This window comes from Girardinichthys multiradiatus, chromosome X, assembly GCF_021462225.1.
Source record: "Girardinichthys multiradiatus isolate DD_20200921_A chromosome X, DD_fGirMul_XY1, whole genome shotgun sequence".
In the NCBI taxonomy this organism is placed as follows: Eukaryota; Metazoa; Chordata; class Actinopteri; order Cyprinodontiformes; family Goodeidae; genus Girardinichthys; species Girardinichthys multiradiatus.
This window is the reverse complement of record NC_061817.1, coordinates 36,569,886-36,587,630: the sequence shown is the minus strand read 5'-3', so window position 1 is coordinate 36,587,630 and position 17,745 is coordinate 36,569,886. Positions and strand designations below refer to the sequence as shown.

Here is a 17,745-nt window from a genome sequence, read left to right as displayed (position 1 = left end):
GTTTTATTCATTCTCCTCACTGGCCAAACTCATGAGAAGGGCACACATTTGATGGGGAGCCTAAACTGATCCAGAAGAGGGAGTAGCTCAAGACCCAACCTGACACAAAAAACAGGCACATACCATCACAATCACACATTCACACCCTCATGTGTACACATTAAAACACTCACATCCATGCACCCAACGTAAAGACAAACAACAATGGATGCCGTACACTCACTCACACTCCCCATACATACTCTATACTCCCAGGTCCAGGTGCCGATAAACCATAGGGATAACCAGCCCCCGGACCTAGGAGGTGGTCCCCTTCCCTCCGGGTGGAGACGGGCAGACCACTCATGAGAAGTTCAATGAGCTAAAAGCTTACTAGGATAAGAAGACCAATAATAATAAATAGGAGGTAAGTTATTGCTGAATGTGGAAAATGATGAAGATTGGAGGTGCTGCTTGCTGTTTGTGGATGTAGGTAGAGGTCCGGGGAAGGTGAGTAACACTCTGAGTCTGAGGTTGACAGATTTGGGGTGTCTGAGAGGCTTGTGCTGGCTGAGCATCTGTTTTGTCTTTGTCCAGCGTCAGACTGATGGGAGCGCCACAGCAGGCTGAGGGTGGACAGGCAGGTGAGCGATGGGTTGCCGAGCCACAGGGTAGCTGGGCAGTAGGAGACCCAGGAGCAGCAAGGAGACTGAGAGCAGCTGCCTGAGGAAGGATCTTTCCAGGAAGTCCTCAAACCGGAGGAGCAGCATCCACCTAAGCAGGAATCTGATGCTGGCTGTTGTGACCCTGTAAGCAAGGAGGTAAAGGTAACATCAATGATAGAATTCTCTATGAAGGAGTCAACAAGACCTGGCCTGGTTACCGGGCTATGTGAGCAAACAATCAGGCTTCTCCCCTAGGAATTCCTGCTGGTCTTAAACACCTCCTGATGATCCTGATGAGATTATTTTCCATTTTTTTAAAACCAGTTAAAATAGTGCAAAAGTGCTTGTTGTTTCCAGCAGAGTAGCTGACTTCTCAGGTTTTAAGGTGTTCATTGTATTCATCAGAGAGACAACCTGGGGAAAGTAACTATCTCTGTAGCAGCTGGTTTTTACAAACAGCGCTCTGTATCGCTGAAGGTCAAGGAACAAACCGCTTATGTGCAGGGTGTGTGGAGTCTGCAGAGATGTTGACAGCCCATTTCCTGACCCTAGACCTGTACAGGTCCTGGATGGAGGGACAGGCAGCCCTGATGATTTTCCCTGCAGACCTGTTGTTCATTGCAATGTGGATGTGTCTTGTTTTGTGGATGTGCCGAACCACACTGAGATGGATAAACACAGGACAGACTAAATAATGGCAGTGTAGAAGATGACAAGTAGTCCCTTTTTTAGTTGCTGAAGGAAGTACAGGCTCAACTGGTCCTTCGTCTGAACAGTGTCTATTTGTGACGACCATCTCAGGTCCCAAGAAATGGTAGCTCCTAAGAATCGAAAGTTAAGCAATCAGAAGTTTCTGGAAGTCCACCATCACCTCTACTGTCTTGGGTGGGTTAAGCTCCAGGTGGTTCTGACTGCACCAGTGGACCAGCCGACCTGTATCCAGCTGATAAGTATGCAGACTCATAATTGTCTTGGATCAGACCAAAAATAGTAAGTAGTAAGTAAGTAAACTTTATTGATATACCACCTTCCTGAGATAAAATCACAAAGAGCTTTACAGAGTACAAATAAAATAGAAACAAATATAGACTTAACATAAAACAGAGACAGCAAGAACAGATAATAAAACAATTAGAACATTTAACTTAAAAATTATCTAAATAAAAGTGTCCTAAGCTGCTTTTTAATGGAGTCAACAGAGTCTGCAGGGGCCAGGCATTGCACAGCCTAGGGGCTACTGACTGAAAAAACAGGTTGCCCCTAGTTTTGAACCGGGTCTTAGGGACCTTCAGGAAATTCTGGGCAGAGGACCGAAGAGTGCGACCTGAAGAATGACGGATCAACATTTCGTTGATGTATTGGTGGCCCTGTCTATTAAAAGCTCTAAAAGTCAATACAAAATTTTTTCATTCATTCATCTTGTGGACTTCAGGCAGAACCCAGCCCCACCTGCCCCCATCACCCTCTGTGACTCCACAATTGACACTGTGGAGTCTTTCCGCTTCCTGGGAACCATCATCTCCCAGGATCTGAAGTGGGAGCCAAACATCAGCTCCCTCATCAAGAAAGCCCAGCAGAGGATGTTCTTCCAGTGGCAGCTGAAGAAATTCAACCTGCCAAAGATTATGATGGTGCACTTCTACACAGCCATCATTGAGTCCATCCTCACCTCCTCCATCACCATCTGGTACGCCGCTGCTACAGCCAAGGATAAGGGCAGGCTGCAGCGTGTCATTCGGTCTGCTGAGAAGGTGATTGGCTGCAGTCTACTGTCGCTCCAGGAACTGTACACCTCCAGGACCCTGAAGCGAGCAGGGAAGATTCTGGCTGATCCCTCCCACCCCGGTCACAGACTCTTTGAGACTCTCCCCTCTGGCAGGAGGCTGCGGTCCATCCGGACCAAAACCTCACGCCACAAGAACAGTTTTTTCCCATCTGCCACCAGCCTGGTTAACAAAGCCCGGAAACCACCCTGACACTCTCCCTTTCCCCCACACCCCCCCTTTTTTGCTGCAACTCTATGCGTTACATTAACGCTCAGCTTGGACTTCTGCTTTCACCTGCACTGTTGCACCGCTCTCGCATCTTATACTGCCCTACATTATACAGCGGTATTTACTCTCACCCACTAAAAACTGTGCAAATATATTTAGATTTATTTATTTATTTGTTTTTGTTGAGGATTGCTGGGAAAGGAATTTAGCTCTTTATTGTTACAAATTTAACCTTGAAATTTGATCTTCAGGAGACTGATAGAGTATTTTAGATGTAAAGCGAAAATAGATTTTAGAGGCCTTTACTTACAAACCACCACCGGGAACTAACTGCAAAACCAATATGATTAATATGCAACTTATTTTGAGGAATGAATGAACTGGAAAAAGCTGAACAAACAATGATTTATGCACAAAATCAAACATATGGTTAGTGATTATAAGGTTTCTTAAGGATACTGATCAGTGACAGACAGAACTCTGAGAAACTATGAACATTTTTGTGCTACCAGTCGTCCAACAACAACTGGAGCCAGACAACATTTGGCTCAATCTCACTACACTACATGTTAAGGACTAACGGATGAGAAAATAAAGGAAGTTAGGGCTAGGAATACAAATGCACAACAAAGTTCAAATGATAGTAATGGCAATGACACTTTTAATGACTGAAGGTGTTACCATAGATCCCAAGAAAAACTCTGTGTGAAGTTTAACCTCTAACATATTAGCTGAGAATGTAAGTCCAGGAAACATTCTTCAGAAGGCCAGTAGTTAGGAAATGTTTTTTGGATTAGATCCCAGAACAGAGAAAGAGATAATAAGTATATAAAGAACAGGGTTTTGACTTAGAAAAGTTGCTTAAAGAATTTAAAACAAGAACTTGAATAAATGTACAATCCTGCACGACTGAAAGGTTTTTACAGTAAAGGATACTGGATTCTAAGTCTTCGCAAGTAAGTCTTTCACAGATAAATGAGTATTTGAGATGCACAATGGTAGTATATATGTACAAAATAAAATAGGTTTCTTGTTTTCATTAAACAATGGATTTTATCAAATGTTAGTTACTGTAGGGAAACTCTTAGGGAAAAGCAATGTTCCCTTTGAGGCAAAATGTAGCTTTGACATCTCTTTCGCAAACAGAGAAAGTGCCACGTGATCTGGATGTCTTTCAATAATTATATGGGGAACTTTTTGAATGTGTGTACAGACAATAATAAATTAACATAATCCTTGTTAGTTGAAAACAGCAGCGGTGTTGGATGTGGCTAAAAACAAGGTCTCAGAGTGTTAGCAAACTAAGAGGTTTATATCATAGGAGGGAGGAATGAACTGCCTCCTTTGGAATTGGTTATCTTCTGTTTTGATAAATTCCAGGCGTTGTCTCTACAATGCCAAACATCACATTCCTTGGACAAAGCACAAAATTGCAGAATCCATTAAGTATTCGCACCCTGAATACACAGAAGTGAGGGCTAAACACTTGGCATTGAAGTTAAAACTTATCTTTTAGATAAGAATGTGTGAAGGAACCAACCCTAACGGAAAAGGGATCTCTGGTACTGGAGGCCAGCGGTTAACTGAAGGGAAACTGACAATACTGGCAGGCGAGACAAAGTATCATAACATTTTATTATTTGTGCAGAAGCAGTGGTTAATTAAGTTAGTATCATGAAGATACAACTTTATTCACACATACAAGGACAAAGAATGTCAATAAACAAGAAAACTTTGAATGCTGAAAACTGTCTTCTTCATTTGAAAGTTTGCTGTAACAGGATGACGTTGATTATAGAATATCAGCTGAAATTTGATACATTAACAAAATAGCAGAAACTGGGATGCATCATCTCAAACATGCATCTCTCATTTAAAAACAGCATCTAATATAAAAAAAGATGCATTTATCTGTGAGTGAGACGACCATTTGAAGTACATAAGTGACAAGGCTCATGTCTTCAGTTAAATAAGAGGGAAACCTGAGCTTATCTATGAAGCCTGAACAACACATCTAAATGTTCTGATGTATCTCTCTGATCAAAGGGGGGTTAAGTCAGAAGTTTATGAGATTGATTTAAGAAAAATAACACATGACGTGAGGTCACACACGGTTTTATAAAATGACTAATTTCTGAATGATAATAAAATGCGCACCAGGCATACTATTTTTAGGCACTGGATCAAATTGAAGACTGTTTAACTTATTTTTACTTACTGTACCAAAACACAGTAGTTAGCAATGCCAATCTATCTCTTTTCAGGATAATGTTTGAGAAATACATAGTTTAGAACAATATCTGTGCTGATAGGGCGAGGTAGAATAGCACTTCATGCTTCCAGGGGAAAAGGTGATTGCTTGAACTATCCTTGTTGACTTCTGTTTCTATCTTTTGCATGAAAACCCTGAGCAAATATAATTGATTATGACTGCTAAAAGGAGCAGTTCAGATCTCTCTATTAATAGCCTTTTAAAGGTGATGAGAGAAATTGACCTACAGAACGTTACCCTTCGTTGATGTGGAGGCTGGACCTGGGTTGTCGTTCAGAGAGCTTTTAGAAGAAAGTTCTTTCTGAATGGAAAATGGTTTGACCATTTATTTTATTTTCTTAAGAACTTTATGTATTTTATATTTGCTGCAGCACAATTTTACTCTAGAAGTTTAACTTGTTAAATTTGGGTTCGAAGTTTCATTTCTGCTCATAATTATTTTGTTTTCTGAGATTCCTATGTACTCGGGGCTGGAGTTTGAGCACTACTGTGAAAGTTATCACACCCCTTTTAACGTCATCTTCGCATTGGACTATGATAACGGAGGACGTTGAGGAAATACAGAAAAAAGACACTAAGGAAATACAGAAAAGGTGATGCTACCGATGCAACAACACCCAATTTACATGTGATACTTCTGTTACAACTATGATCTGAACAAGTTCCCTGACGTCTAATGCTTGGATAACATGTATGATGTAGTAACTAAGAGGAGATTAGTAAGGGTTTAACTGCCATTTTTGTTGAACAACATTTTCTCCTGTTTCTGTTAATTTAGGAAGGTAAGATTAATGTATTTGGTTTCAATTTCTTTTATCAGGTGAGGTTTATCCATTAAAGGCAGATCTGTTTGGTTGTTATTTTGGCCTGGGTTAACCCTGAAGTTACAACAATCTCCTTTTTGCACAACTTCAGTTTTAATACCAAGTACATTAGTTGGTTTCATATTCGGTGATTTTATAGGGCTTTGTATGGTTTAGAGGGAAATATGTGGAAGAGTTAAAAGGACACAAACAGTAATCGGACTGTGGAGACATCAAGAAAGGATGTTTAATTAGACATGTGGTACTTTAATGTCACGGGTTAGCAGGATACTGGTCAGTATTCTCTGTCTTCTCAGAATGACGCCAATCCAGAGACTGGCCGTACAAGTAACCTTTTTGGGACTCAGAGACCTATGGACACATGAGGACTTTGTGGGACCCTGGGCCAGGATAAATGCGATGGCAGAACAATAAAGTTGAAAAGACCAATCGCAGAGACTAAAGAAGGTTTCAGGAAGACCAAGGACAGAGACTGAACTACACTGCTTTTCTGCTGAGAATTTTACTGATGTTTTTTCTATTTTCTGTTATAACTTTGAATTTGTCTTTATGTCGCTTTAATGTTCTGAATTGATTCAAGCTGTTTATGCACTGTGATAGAATGGGATCATCCATTCAAGTGATATTCAGCTCCAGAGGTTCAACATGGTCAATGTTTTCTGTTACAAATATTGTGGTGAATAGGAATGATGAACCAGGACCTGATTGGCATGAAAGGTCCATGAAATAGATGATAATGACACATTTTAGATTCAAAACAGAGATCTCTCGTTCAGATTGGCCGAGAATGGGATTTCTCTGAGGCCTCCAGACGTTTTTCCCCGCCTTTTAGGACAGGTGGGTTTTTCGACTGGTGTGACCTAAGCCGACCTGAACGTCCCCTTCATCGATACGTAAGCTTGGGAGTTTGACTGACATGGATGTTTTCCATGGGTGAGTTGATTAGATGTGTTCCTGAAGGAGACTTTTGGGAAGAGCTACAGAGTAGCCGGATTTGGTCTAATTAGTGAATAGGTTTAGTTTAGCAAAGTCAAACACAGTTAAAATAATGTGCGCAATAGAAGCTCTAAATAGGATCTTAATTAATTAGTTGAATCTGAAATTTCAGACCTAAACAAGAACAATCATTTAGGGTTGCTTAATATTGTACATAGAGTATCTTCAATTTCTTTTATAATTGTTCACATTTTTATTCGTTTCATCACTTTACTACATCACTTATACTCACAGGATATTTACAATATGAATATAAGACCTCTCTCAGCTGTTAATTAGCTTAACACCTAATTAGGGGGGATATGTGGAGGCGTAAAGCTCTGTTTAATTAGACAAAAGTGTTATTATTGTCTTTACCATAATAAAATAAACTCTGTGATAAGTTCACTCTGAGTGGAGACATGCAAGCTGGGAAACAGATTACATTAGAGGAAAGTTCTTGGCGAGAGGAAAGACAAATTAACTTGTTATTGCAGGCAACCAGGAAAACTGGTGAACAATGCCAGATCAACTGACCTAGCAATCTTAATAAAGTCATGAGTTATGTGTTGTCACGTACGCCAATCTAATGTTTTCCAGATGTTGGGCCGGAGTGTATTCTCTGGAAAAGTAGAGATAACAGTGTGAATGTGCCAAGGAATGTTATGTAAAGGAGAAGAATGATTTCAATTGGTTAAGAAGGCCCAAATACACACCAATGCTTTGTATCTGTATAAAAACCACCCTGCACAGACTGGAGGCCAGGGTGACTTCTGGAATTTGTGATGGATATGACACTGTGCGCTTTTTGAAGAATAAAAGTACCCTCTCGTGAGTATTGTTTGAGGAGAGAATATTTCTGAGTACTTTTTTAATTATTTCGGCTCAGAGATCCGACCGCTTCGCTCCCAAACTCTCCATTGCAATAACTTTGAAGTTACGAGTTGCAGCAACATGTACATAATTTATGCTATTTGGTTTATTGATGTTGTTTATTTTACACATTATTGTCACTACTTTTTGTTTATTCTAGTACATGGTAACATCAAAAAAAAAATCTGTCTCTGTGTCATTAATTACTGTGTAGATTAATCTAGTCTTCTGTGTTTTAGCCTGTGTATTCAGTGTTTATTAGTATAGCAGTGTAAAAAGAAGATTGGGTGCTACAACATATATTAGGGCTGAACGTGTTTTGGCCTCCATTAGTGACAAGTAATGTATAAATGTTGCTGAAGATATGTCTGTAGCATTTTTCATAAAAAGTCATTTTTTACTAGAGTGTAGTACTTAGTAAAGCAGAAGTAATTATGTATTCTTATTGTTGAAACATTTACAGTTAAATCTCATTGAGTAGCACAACTCTGCATCTAGCTGCAGACCAGGACCAGAATCTCAACCAGACACCAGAAATGTTTAAAAGTCATTTGTTTCCCACTTCACTTCAAGTCTCGTCTTTGAGGGGCAAGTCCAAGTCAAGTCTCAAGTCTTTCGCCCCAATTCAGAGTCAAGTCTCTAACAACTGAAATAAACATTTCTTATCAAATCCACAACATGAAGGCCTCCTCTGACCCTGCATTTCTCTAGGGTGGGAATACAAACCTGTACTGTTTGTCCTGTTTATGAAACCACATGGAGTCGAGTTGAGACGTTCTGAGCCACTTAATCTTAAGAGGGTTTAATGACTGGTGAGGCACAGACTCATCTGGAGTTGGATGTACAATGATACAATAGAGGCATTTCCACTGGCAGAGTCTGGAGCTTAATAATGAATGTGACAGGGCATGTATTCACATGTGTGTTGTAGAAAAATTGGTTTTTACCAAGACAGAGACCGATGATTGTCACTCAGAATCAGCTTTATTATAATCTTGCAAGAGAGAAGGATTTTTTACAGCACTGGAGATGCGCTCAGTAGTGCTGCCAAATCGTTCTGACCAGACAAAGCAAAGGTTCTCCTTATAAGCTACAACAGTTTTCAAGGTAACCCTCATGAGACCCAGAGAGACGAGGTGAACCCTGTTGCCCTAGACATGTTGACAATGGAAATGGAACCTTACACAGTGTGGCATACATGTTATCTCATACAAGTGAATAGGAGAAGGTTGAAAAACCATCTCTGTAAGACTAAACAGAACCATCTGTCCTAACCCAGGAGGCAGAAGAGAATAACACAGAAGGGTTTGAATACTTTTATCAGATCCTGCAGAGTAGCTAGTAAAAAAGAAAGCAAGGCACTAAAATTTTCCATAACACGTGTTTTAAAAGTAAAAATGGAAACAATTTAGTCTTTTCACACCTGACTTTTTAGGGACTATTAACCGAGCCATGGGATGTTTTATAGCCATTAGTGGGATGCTTGTTGTTGTGACAACCTATGATTTAAAGTAAGAAAATCAGCACAAAAAGGATCCCGGTATTGACACTTAACATGATTGCATACAGTAGCACATGAAACATCCCTAATGAGGCCCACATTTTAGTCTGTTTCCTACCTGTATGGGCCTCATACGTGAATGTCGGCTGGATGATTAAAGTGGTAGATCCTGTTGAGACCAACAACTATGAATAGTGGAAATATTAGAGCAGAGACTTTAGTAAATTCCCTTTGTAATGAACAGCAAGGCTGATGTGAAACATCAAGAAGGATTCAGGCTTTTGACTTTTGATCTTGCAGAATATAATTTTTATAATGTATTTTACATTCTTTTAGCTATCAACAACTACATGCTTTTAGTTTCCGTGATGTCAGAGACTGATGTATTTTAATTTAAGATCAGAGTCACAACTTTAAAACTTTTATTTCTCAGGTCAAAATAACAAAGAGTACAAAATGATTTTTATCCAAATATATCAAAATATATTTGATTGTAGAAATGTATCAATTATAGATTGTTTATACGTGTAACTATGTGAAGAATCTGAAAAGCCAGCTGGACTGGGTTAACAGTGGGTCTGATGAGCTGGATGATCTCGATTCGACGAGGATCCCAGACACAGTTTTCCTCCAGGCCACTGTTCACCATCCCACAGTTGGGCGGCACCCAGGCGGTGTCATATCCATAATAATGCCAGGTCATCTGCAGAGGGTGGTTCTTGCGATTGATGACTTTAACCCTCCCCACATTGACCTTAACCTTGATGACCACCTTGTCCCACTCAGGGTGACCAATAGGATATCGACTGGCTTTCTCCAGGTCTCTGCTGAGGTAGACCCCAGGACCAAGCATCCCACCTTGAGATTGACGGAAACCATTGGCAAGGATGCTCTGAGCTCTGCTCTGGGTGGTGCCATGGTACATGATGTAGGTTCGTTTGTCAGCCGGCAGCAGGGTAAGCAACCTAAGTATTCCAATAGGAAGATCGAAGTCAGCTTCAGTCCACTGTAACCTCCTCATGTTGGTATCAGAATCCCTGTAGGAAAGAAGGTGAAACATTTACGGATGAATTTATTCCTGTATTTTAATGTCAAAATGATGCCAAAATAGTTTTTCTATTCTATAGTTTCATCAAACTAAGCAACATTTTTTATTATATCCATATTTTATACCAATGTTGCTCCTGAATTTATTTATTTTTTTTAAGTTTCAATTAAATACCAGTAATTCAGTGGTGTCCAAACTTTTGGGCCAAATTAAAAAAGTTCACACTTTGATTTTCTTTTTTTTAATAATAATTTTGTGATTTTTTTTTACCTGTTTAGCAGTAAATTAAACATGCAATATTTTAATAAAACAAACAACATAGTCATATTTTTGAAGGAAAAGGATCAGTGAATCATTGTAGAAACGTTAAAAGGGTGTCGCAAGTTTGCTATTATTCTCATGAACCAGAGTCTTTCTTTCTTAAACAAAGTTGTATTTTGCTTATGTTCCATTTTAAGAAGTTTCTGTCATTTTTGTGAAAATCTCCCCCTAAAAAAACAGAAATTGTGTCCATCTGCAACAAACGCGGTAGTGGAGGGCCACATTTGTACCATTCTTGAATTTAGGTTAGTTCCAAGGGCCGCAAATGGCCCTAGGCCCCCACTGAACTAAATGGTACATCTCTGCCACCTGCTGACAGTACAGTTACCTGCAGTCAGCTTTGGATCAGCACTGTATTTATTTAGGGCAAAGGTTGTGAAAGTTGGCCAAATATTACAAATCCCAGATACTCTGCTGGCGCGTTGGTGTGTCAATCAGGACCCATATGGGTGTCCGCTCTGTTGACATCCATTAGCGATTTCAGGCTACTGCCACACATTAGGCCACCCCTCCAAAAAATGTCCAAATGAAAGGTGGAAAACAGAAGCTTTCTGGACAGATGGGAAGCAGAACATTGATTGTGCTGAGCCAATATATCTGTAACCAAGTAATATAACTTATAAATCTTTTCAATAAATATCAGAGGCTTTGTCCAAGTCTTTAATTTTGGCCCAATGTGTGTTTGAGTTTTAAATCCCTGGTTTAGTCTGTATAAAATTAAAAAGAAAAAAAACTGCTACATGTGCTGAAAAACGTCTTGAACTTCAACTGTTTTAACTTTCAGTGCTTCTTCAATTTATTTATTCAGGAATTTTCTGTACCGCTTCTTTCATAGTGGGTCACGGGGTGACTGGTGCCTATCTCCAGCAGTCTACAGGTGAGAGGCAGGGTACACCCTGGACAGGTCACCAGTCCATCACCAGGCAACAAAAAGACACACAGGACAAACAACCACTCACACCTAAGGGCAATTTAGAGAGACCAATTAACCTAACAGTCATGTTTTTGGACTGCAGAAGGAATCCGGAGTACCCAGAAAGAACCCACACATGCACAGGGAGAACATGCAAACTCCATGCAGAAAGACCCCCGACCAGGAGTCGAACCCAGGACCTTGTTGCTGCAAGTCAACGGTGCTACCAACTGCGAAGGCCTCAAATGTATTTACTTTTACCCAAATTAGTTAAATTTTGATTAGTTTTCATGAGTTAAAACACATGAACAAACTTTACAAACAAACAAACTTTATCTTTTTGTTATTATATTTTTCAGTTCCTAATTAATTGTTCAAAATGCTGTAACATTTGAATCATTTAAGTGTTAAGAATTCAGCACCCTGCAGATTTCTGTTTTACAGTGAATCGTGACCATCACAGGCATTGATTCTTCTGCTGCTTTGAATAGAGTGAAGTTTTATTTAAAACAGGCTGCTGTGATAGGAGGCTGTGTTAATGACAGGATATGGGTAGTCTGAAACACTTCCTGTTGTTAGGATATTTGCATGGCCTGCTGGAGTTTTTAACCTGCATTTTAACCTGAATTTGATCTGGTGAAAGAATAGAAACATTTTGCATAAAATGAACAAACTGAAAGCCATGGTATTCTCGCATTCCCTGTCAGAAATTTCTACATTTATTACCACTGTGCCTGGGGTAAACAAATTGAGTTTGTTGCTACTTATAAATAACTAGGCTTTATATTGGATAAAAAGCTCTCTTTTAAAATGCACATTGCAAATTTGGTAAAAAAAAAAAAAAACAGCTGAGGGTGAAGATTGGGATTAATTACCGAAATGGATCTTGTTTCTCTCTCAGAGCAAGATAAAAATGTGTCTCAGCTAGCTTTTTGCCTCTGCTTGATTATGGAGATGTTCTGTATATGAACGCCTCGACCAAACGTCTTCCGTCTCTGAATCCTGCTTATCACTGTGCCTTGAGGTTTGTAACCGGCTGCAGATGTCTCACGCATCACTGTGAGCGCTACACCAAAGCTGGCTGGCCTCCTCTGAGTGTACAGAGATGCAATCATTTGATTTATAAAACTCTGCTTGGCCTGGCTCCTTCATACTTAAATGCACTGCTACAAAAATCTACTACTGGCTAACCTCTTTCCTTCAATGTCATTTTCCCTTTGTTTGTTCCACGTGTTCAAACAGGAAAAGGGACACCGGCATTTAGTGTTACGGCTCCCATAACATGGAATCATCACCAGTTTGAGCTCAAGATAGTAGATCTGATTTATTTCAAACCATTCTTAGAAATAAGCAATAATCTATTAATCAGTGTGGATGTTTTTAATTATTGTATATATTTTGATCATATTATCTTTTAAAATGTGTTTAACTGTGTAACGTTTTTGATGTGTGCTGCAGACTTTCTGCCCAGGTCCCCGTTGCAAATGAGATCTTGACCTCAACAGGGTTTTCATCTAGTTAAATGAAGGAAAGGAAATGAAATGTGGCGACATTAATCTGTTTTTATCTTTTAGGAAGTTTACGGTTGATTTTGAACATCTGCTGATCATATTTCCTGTATAAATTCACCCCTTTTAGAGAAATATGAAAGTTTGTGGGATCCTGACTTACCTCAGAATGCTGCCTGCATCTCGTCCTGCTTCTTATTAAAACCTTCAGGTGGAAACTCCGAATGTGGACTTATTTTGTTTCACTTTTGCTTCTCCTGTTGTCTACCCTGTAGGGTTGGTTGACCCAGCTGTAGTTTACAATTCTACCTGCCGGTAATTTCATAGATAGTGTGTTATTTCTCTGCCCAACATTAAATCAGCCCAAATATTTCCTATTTTAGGTCAGACGATTACCAAAGTTATTTCTGTTTGCTAAATAGTCCCAAGAAAACAGGTAAAGTTTAGTCTCAGTAAATGAGGAGAAGACGTTATGTGTCTTAAAGTGCATATAAACAACTGGTTTTAACTGTATATTGGTGGGAAATTTGAATGATTCTGTCTCAAGTCTCTAACAGCTGAAATAAACATTTCTCATCAAATCCACACTATCTAGGTCACCTTTAACCCTGCATCACTGTAGGATAGGAATATAAACCTGTACTGTTTGTCCTTAGACATAAATTATTACATGAACAGTTAATAATTAACTACAAAATCTTTCTATATTTAGATTTATGTTTATGAAACCACATGGAGTCAAGTTGAGACAAGCTCTGAGCCAATTAATCTTAGGAGTTCCTACCATTGATCCGAAGTCTAATCCCTCCTTTATCATAGTATTTTGCTAAATGTGATCTTCTGATTTAGAGGGTTTTGTTCTTCCAGAGGATTAAAAAAATGGGAGGCATAGCTTGTGTAAAAGTTAATCAGTGTAAAAGTTAAATAAATAGCCTCTGTGTGAGTTATACACTGATAAATGTGGACAAAGGTTAACACATGTGCAATAATTATACAACCATGCAGTAATCAATTTATTATTTACTGTTGTTAAAAGCTAATTACATTCCTGACCTCATTTAATCTAAATACATGGAGTAACTTGTGAAAGTATTCATACCACGTCTTCACATTTTCACTAGAGTTACAGCTACATGTCTGTTGAGTTAGGTCTTCTCCAGATTTGTACATCTTGAGATGTAGATTTTTGCTCCTTCTCCGTAGCAAAATAACTGAAGCTGAGTCAGACTGGAAGGAGACTATCTATACCTTTACACTGGGGTCACAGATGACCCTGACCCCTGGGCCTCTTCATTAGAGTCAACATGTTGACTGAAAACTGGAAAAGAAACCATTGTGTCTCTGTTTGGAAACACATTTAACAGAAAAGTGTTAAGAGGAGCTTCACATTCTTGTGAAGCTGAAACATCCCCTGATTTTCCTTCTTGATGCTGTGGAGAGGAGCACAAAGAGGAAATATTAGGATGCTGCAGCACTTTACTGTTTAACAAGTAGCCACTTGTGACTATTTTACAGCTTCCAGTTCATGAAAAGGTAAACGGGGAATGTGAAGACACTGTAATGCCAAAATAATCTACAGGTTGTCTTGTTTGCATGCCATGCTGTCATGAACCTGCTGCCTAAATACTCATTTGTTATTATGTTAATGTGTTTAAACTGTTGCATTCATCTGTAAAAACCTGATACACGATTTCACCAAACATATCTGCTTGTGGCAGTGGCAAAATGAATTTTTTTTAACAAAATTACAACTTACTGTACAATTTAATCTCTGTCAGTAACTAAAGAAGAAATAAAATCACTGCCGTTGTCTCCAACAGAACAATTGCATGTTTTAACAGTTTATAAGTTCAAAGTGAGGAGAATGAGGTCAAATTCTGTCACGTTTTGCATTTTAATTAGCTAAATTTGAACTGACTAAATGTTCTGTTAAATATTAATGTTTAGTAATGTGTAAGGGGAATTATAAAAGGGACTGAGAACAAACATTTAGTGTCAGCTGATTAGAATTATGTTTATCAAAGGTTTATCAATCTCTCTCTCTTTCTAAAGGTAAACTTAAGGTTTGAAGCTGTAAATACCTATTTTAATTATAAGGAAAGTTTACAGAGAAAAAAAATTAAACAGAGGAAGGCCTTTGAGGTCAAGTATAAAATAAAGAGAATCTTCAAATGAACCAATATCAGGGGGTGATTTCATTTAAATAGTAAGTGACACCCCCCTAATAAAACAATGGACAGGAGAGCTGAAACTATTCATATTTGACTCGTTTCCCTTCCTTTTACATTACAGTTCCTTTATTTAGGAATAAAATAATTGCCCCCTTAAAGTTGACTAAACCAACTCTAGTAAATAGATTTATAAAATGTTATTTCTGTGTATTGCTGAAAGGCTCTGCTGTGATGGCCCTTGTGGGCTCCTGCCCCTTCTCCATGCTGCCCAGCTATAGGCCTTTGCCTGCCTTCTGGATGCTGAGGGAAGGACAAGCCCTGGAAATAGTAGTGCTGGTACATGGTTTCATACTGTGAAAAACAAGCTTTGGTCGTTTAAAAGCAGTGTGATGCTGCTGTGCAGGGTACTGTGTGAGGCTGCACGGTTGCTTAGTTGGTAGCACTGTTACCTTGCAACAATAAGGTCCTGGGTTCAATTCCAGGCCGGCTCTTGCTGCATGGAGTTTGCATGCTCTCCCTGTGGATGCATGGGTTCTCTCTGGGTTTTCCAGCTTCCTCCCACAGTCCAAAAACATGGTTAATTGGTCTCTCTAAATTGCCCTGTGTGTCTCTGTGTTGCCCTGCAATGGACTGGTGACCTGTCCAGGGTGCACCCTGCCTTTTGCCCGTAGACTGCTGGAGATAGGCACCAGTTTCCCTATGACCCACTATGGAAGAAGTGGGCATAGAAAATGAATGGATGGATTTATGTATATTTTCCTCATTTTTTAAAATATATTTTATAACATCCAAATGACAGTTTAGTTAGCTAATGTACCATTGCTAAGCTATTAGAAGCAGCTGTGAAGGGACGTTAGCACTCTGTGTTGGAAGCTAGCAGTGAATGCATAAGCAGTAAAAAGACATTAGTAGACTGTCTTAGCAGTTATCAGTCTAGCTGGCTAATGTAGAATTAATAACCTAACATTTTTTTATAAGTAACAACCTTGAACTGATCTATAGCACAATTTGTTAGCAGCTTGCAATATAGCCAGCTAACATTAAATTGTAATCTGATGTTCTCAAAATCTGTTGGATGGAGCATAAATTATCACTCTATGCTGATGACCTTTTGCGTTATGTCTCCAAGGCAGAGATTTTGCCTCTATTTTGGAGATTCTTACTCAGTTTGGGAAAACCTCTGAGTATACATGAAACCAACAAAAAAGTCAGATTTTGGATAATGCTGCTCTTGTGAACTTAAGGGTACTTTTTAAGATTGCTATACATAGTTGTGTATACTTAGGTATTACTGGAACTAAGGTTTTCTCTGATCTTCGAAAAAACAACAGATAAATTATTACTTAAATTTCAAAAGGATTTGGCTAAATGGTCTCCTCTTCCACTTTCCTTGTTTAGGAGAGTGAATGCGTTAAATGTCTATGCTTCACAGATAGATGTAAAGCTGAGAAAGCCACATTGATACATGTTTTGGTTATGCCCTAAAATACAACACTTTTACAGCGGTGTTTGTGAAGCCCTTTCTGCTGTGCTTGCTGTTTGAATGACTCTAAATCCACTCGGGGCTATTTGGGGTTGTTCTTGAAGGGCTGGGATTACCTGTTGGGGGGCACAAGGTTATTGCTTTTTCAGCTTTGTTAGCACGTCGATTGATCCTTCTGAAGTAGATCCACAGTATCACTGGATAAGGGAGTGTTATCCAGTTTAAAATGGGAGAAAATCAGATGTGTGATGAGAGGCTCTGAAAAGAAATTTGAGCAGACTTGGAAATTGTTTTTACTTTTCTTTAATCAACCCTTGACACAGGTTCAGGAATAGATGGCTTTGAGTGAAACTGGTTGATTCTCTGTTATATTGCAATATCTATCGCTCTCTATGTTACCTAAATGTCAGAGAAGACTGGATGTAATTTTTATTATGGGTGTTTTTATTTCTTTTTTGTTTAGTTTATTTTAAAATTTTTCTAATGTAAAACTCTCAACAAATACAATAAACACAAAATCTGTTGACAGGTAGCAGTTTAGCTGGCTAACATTAGCATCGCTAGGCTAATGTTGCCTGTTAGAAACAGTTGCGTTTAGGAATACCTACTAGCAGTTTAGCAAGCTAATTTTAGCAAACTTTCCATTATTAACAACTGCATTTAGCTCAATTGGCTAGCAGTTTACCAGGTTGTTAACAGAGTCAAAAAAAAAACAAAACATGCTAGCTTAAAAATGCTTAAATAAATCAAATTAAATTTTAATAATGAATAAGTAGCTACAAATGGTTTTTAAAACATGATAGATTTCTAGTTTTTATTTGGTTCTTATTCAGAAACCAAAGAAAAGAATGTACTTTTATTTTTTATTATTTATCTCTCTTTATTTGCCAATATAATTTCATTTAGATGTTTAAGCCTCCCTTTTGGTTTGATGTTAGTTATTATGGAGTTAAGTGTGTTTGTGCAGACAGACTTTAAAGTCAGATATTAACTACCACCCCTACACCTGTTATCTGAAGGGCAATACTCTATCTCTGAGTGGATCACTGGAAAAGGGTGGACAGACGTAGGCTGATGAGGTGTTTAGTGCATTCAGTACCTCAGCAGTCTTACAGAAAGGAAGTTATGTCCTAAAGGTAGTGCAATGGAAAATTTTACAGTGCTTTGTGCATACAGCAGATTAATACTGTAACAAGATATAGTCATCTCTCTGACCCT

At 38.8% G+C, this 17,745-nt stretch overlaps 1 long non-coding RNA gene across 1 annotated transcript; it reads left to right on the top strand.

Annotated features, from left to right (window-relative positions):
- The first annotated feature begins 6,798 nt into the window (after nt 1-6,798).
- LOC124862638 lies at nt 6,799-8,259 on the top strand. Its single transcript, XR_007036966.1, has 2 exons — nt 6,799-7,540; nt 8,046-8,259. It is a non-coding gene; the product is annotated as an uncharacterized LOC124862638 (long non-coding RNA).
- The last annotated feature ends 9,486 nt before the right edge of the window (nt 8,260-17,745 follow it).